The sequence below is a fragment of the Apium graveolens genome, chromosome 10, assembly GCF_009905375.1.
Source record: "Apium graveolens cultivar Ventura chromosome 10, ASM990537v1, whole genome shotgun sequence".
Classification (NCBI taxonomy): domain Eukaryota; kingdom Viridiplantae; phylum Streptophyta; class Magnoliopsida; order Apiales; family Apiaceae; genus Apium; species Apium graveolens.
Genome location: NC_133656.1, coordinates 134,832,406 through 134,837,352, shown reverse-complemented (window position 1 = coordinate 134,837,352; position 4,947 = coordinate 134,832,406).

Below are 4,947 nucleotides of genomic sequence, written 5' to 3'. Positions count from 1 at the left end.
GTGAAAGACTTTATCTCAGAAGCAATCATACATGGATAAGTAATAGATTTCCTTATTGTAATAGAATAGGATTCCTTATTGATTGTGTAACTGTGCTCTATATAAAGCATATATAAGGTTCATGCTATATGCATTACGAACATTGTTATATCATTCGCATAACCTAGCAGCTCTCAAGGATATTTGTTCATCCTTTTGAGAGAGTACGTTTGTAATCAGTTTTTATCTGTTAATATAAAAACTGTTGATTCTGTTGAAGCTTTGTCGAATTATTTGCATTAACTGTATTAACCCTCCCTCTACAGTTGATTACAGACCAAATAATTGGTATCAGAGCTTGTTATTGACATACAAATAGTTTAAGATAGGAAAATCAATCTTTAATGGCAGACAAAGAAGCACCACAAAATCCACAATCACCACCCCCTACCACATCACAGATTAACAGCAACATGAGTAGGTATGAAGCCATCAAGGTGCGAATCCTGAAGATACATGAATATCCAATCTGGAAAGTCAGGATGACCATGTTCTTGGAAGCCACATATCCTGAATATCTAAGCAGGATTTATGATGGTCCTCATAAACCAATGAAGGTAGCTTTTTTTGTTGCAGGAGAACCAGAAAAGTTGGTTGACAAAGAAAGTAAGGACTACTCTCCTGAAGATCTTTCATCTATTATGAAAGATGCAAAAGTCAGATACATCTTGCACAACAGTCTTGATAGTGTTATGTCCAATAGGGTTATTAGATATAAAACATCAAAAGAGATGTGAGATATTTTAGAAGTAACGTGTCAAGGCACAACTTCTATCAAGAAGAACAAGAGGACTGTACTACTCAAGAATATGAGCACTTTGACTCAAGAGATAATGAGTCCTTAACTAAGATCTATGACAGATTTCAGAAGCTGTTAAATGACTTGACTCTTGTCGACAAGGAATATGATTTAGAGGACTCAAACTAGAAGTTTCTACTTGCTCTCCCTGAAAAGTGGGACTTTAAGGTCACATCAATAAGGGATAACTATCAACTTTATGACACACCTCTAGATGAGATCTATGGAATACTGAAAACTCATAAACTAGAGATGGAGCAAAGAAGCAAGAGAAAATGATCCAAGTCTAGACCAGTTGCACTCAAAGTTGAAGAGAAGCCAAATGAGAAATCTAGGAGAAAAGGCCACTCCAAAGTAAAAGCTATGATTGCAAAGTCAGGTACTAAATCATCAAAATCTGATGATGACTCAAATACTGATAATGAATCAGATACTAACAGTGATCATGACAACAATGAAGACTTGGAACAAATGGCAGCTCTACTGGTTAAAAGCTTCAAGAAGATAGTCTACAAGAACTTCAAGAAAGGAAGAAGATTTTCTATAAAAGGTTCCAGTTTCTCAAACTCTGATAAGAGGAATACATGAGAAGTACTAACTGGAAGGAATCAAGATCTGGAAAATTTGACAAGTTAAATGAAAGATGCTACAACTGTGATAGAATTGGAAACTTTACAGCTGATTGCAGAAAACCCAAAGCTGAGAAGAAACAAGCCTTAATCTCAAAGAAGATATATTGGGATGATTCATCAAATTCAGATGATGGGTCAATTATGCTCTTATGGAAAATGCTGATACTGAGGCTGACAATGCTGAATTAAAAGGCACCTCACACTACCCTTTCTTTTGATACCGATGATATCTGTGAATTAAAATTGTTTCTTAAATCTCTGCATGTTAGTTCTAGGGATCAAACCTTGGAGAATAGTAGAATCAAGAGTGAAAACTCTGAGTTAAAGAAAAGGAATGATCACCTAGAAATTGAGTTGATTTCCATGCTATAAATTCAAAAAGAAAGAGATAATGCCGTTTATGTTAAAGAAAAACTGTTAGAAAACCATGCTTATCTAGAAATGGAGTTAGCTAAAGAATGAGAGGTTAATAAACTTTGGACTAACTCAGGAAAAATAACTCAGGAAATTTTAGAGAATGGCTGTTGGTGATCAGGATTAGGATATGCTAATAGATCTAATTCTGATAAGAAAATTGAAAAAGAAACTGAGAAAAATAAACCAATAAATACTGATGCAAATGTCAAACTGAGCAAGGTTCAGTTGAAGACGATTAAGTTTAATCCAAGTGCTGATGCGGTTAAATTAGTTAATGAGGTAGGTTCAACTTTAGCACCTAGATCAAACTTGATTACTGAGAAGAGTGAATAAGTTCACACAAAATCAGTAAATATTGGTCTAATGACTCAGAAACACCTCAAGCAAAAGCTGAAGGATTTTCACATGAAAGACAAGGAGAAAAGGCATAGGAAAAATATAAATGGCAAGGTAGGTGTTAATAAGAATGGAAATTATGTAACTCCTCCTAATATACCTAGAAAGGATTGTTTGAACTGTGGAAGTACTAATCAATCATCTTTCTAATTCTTACAGGAAGAATAAAGAGATAAATACTGTTCCTCCCAAATCAGAGTTTAGGAATAGAACAGTTAGATATAAACCACAAAGTCCTTATTTTCATTGTGGTAGTGTTTGGCACTCTATTTATACATGTAAAGAGTATTACAGTTTGTATTATGATTATTATGAACTGAAAACCTCTTTAAATCAAGCAAAATCTATTTCTTCATGTGTAAATAATGATAGTAAGGATGTTAACATAAACTCTAATAAGAAGTCTTCTGCTGCATATGTTAACAAACTTAAAAGGACAATTGATCCAAGTAAGTACGGGTCCTTAAAAACACTAACTACTTTCAAATACTGATTACAGGATAATATGAGAAATACTCTAGTCTTGGACAGTGGATGTTCAGGACATATGATTGGTTATAAATACCTACTATCAAAATTTGAGGAGAAAGCTGGCCCAAATGTTTCTTATGGAGATGGAAACTTAGGAAAAATCTTGGGATGTGGAAAAATAAAAATTGGAAATGTCATCATTAAAAATGTAGCTCTGGTTGCAGGACTCAAGCATAATCTATTTAGTATGAGTCAAATATGTGATAGAGGTTACCATGTGAACTTCTACGAGGAGCATTATGAAATTTTCAGTAAGACTGATGGCAAGATTGCAATGACTGGTTTAAGACATGGTAATTTGTATGAAGCCAGGGTCTCCACAAATACTGATGGATCAGAAGTTTGTCTACTTAGTAGAACATCTGTGGAAGACAGCTGGAACTGGAATAAAAGACTTTCTAACCTCAATTTCAATAATATCAATGAACTTGTGAGGAAAGATCTTGTGAGAGGATTTCCCAATGCAGTATTTACTTCTGATGGCTTATGTGACTCATGCCAGAAAGCCAAGTAAAGGACAATATCTTTCAAGAGTAAAACTGAATCCTCTATCCTTGAACCGAATCATCTACTTCATATTGATCTCTTTGGTCGAGTAAATGTTATGTCAATTGCCAAGAAGAGGTATGTACTCGTAATTGTTGATGAATATACAAGATACACATGGGTGTATTTTCTGCACACAAAGGATGAATCTTCATCCATTCTTCTTGATTATGTAAGAGAGCTGGAAAAAGGATCAACATACAAAGTGAAGATCATTAGAAGTGATAATGGAACTGAATTCAAGAATAGTTCTAAGGAAGAGTTTTGCAAACTCAAGGGGCTAAAATATGAATTTTCTGCTCCTGGAACTCTACAACAAAATGGAGTTGTTAAAAGAAAGAATAGAAGTCTCATAGAAGCTGAAAGAACCATGCTAGAGGAAGCAAGATTGCCTACCTACTTCTGGGATGAGGCTGAGAAAATTGCTTTCTTTACACAACATGCAATATTTATCAACATGCATGGAAAAAAACCATTTGAGATGGTGAAGGGAAAAAGCCAAATTTGAAGTACTTTCACATTTTTGGTTGGAAATGTTTTGTTCTCAGAACTTCTCCGGAGCAGCTTACCAAATCTGATCTAAAAGCTGAGGAAGACATTTTTATGGGATATTTATTGTCCACAAAAGCCTGCTTTGGTAGGAATCTGTTGGGACAGAGACACATATTTGATTGACACACTAGAAGGCAAAGAAATAATGGGGTTGGAAGAAGTAGGAGTTGCAGAAGCATTTACGTCACTTACCTGAGGTGCATTCATTATTGGTAAATATACCAATGGCACCTGGCTGTTGAGGTTAATTCGTAAAAGGTCTGCAAGGACCCTTTTCTCTTGTGCCCAGCATTTGAGTTTATCGCTCTCATTAGTTATGACCAAACCTTCAGCAACATGGTTAGCCAATAACATAAAGAATCTAGCATAGTAGATGGTATGAGGTCTATTAGCTTTGTTACCTAACCTGGAACCTAATTCTAGCATGACATAGTTGCTAAAATTAAAGTACCTATCGGAAACTAGCATATAGAGCATATTAACAAGAGATGAAGTTATGGCATCAAAATTGCTAATCTTCCCGGAGAAAACCTTGATAAAGGCATCTCCAAGAAAACTCCATTCTTTCCTAAGGCCCTTTCTTCTAATGCTCCCTAAACTAGCAGAATCAAAAGAATAGCCTATGGAATCTAAAATAGCAGATACATCATTATCAGTGTGTGGTGTCATGGCATTATTCTCAGGTAGCTTAAAGCAAGACTATATATCATCACAGTTAATACATTAATCCTTACCTTTGAGAGAGAAAGCAATGGTCATATCTGTGGTGTTGAACTCTGCTGTTGTCTAAATCTCCTCAATTACCTCACAGTAGATAGTTGGGGCTTCCAGCATTGCATAGCTTAGTTTGTAGTTTTTGATGAAGTCCATCATCTTGTGATAATCTGAGTGGGCTTCATTCTTTTCCACAAAGGCTACAGAATTGTTTTTTCATAAACAAATCCAGAATGAGACATAATCTTGACTACTAGTGCCATTGTTGTGAGTAGAGGTTGCAGAGAAAGATTGAGAGTTTTGGGAGAGAAAGAGAATGAA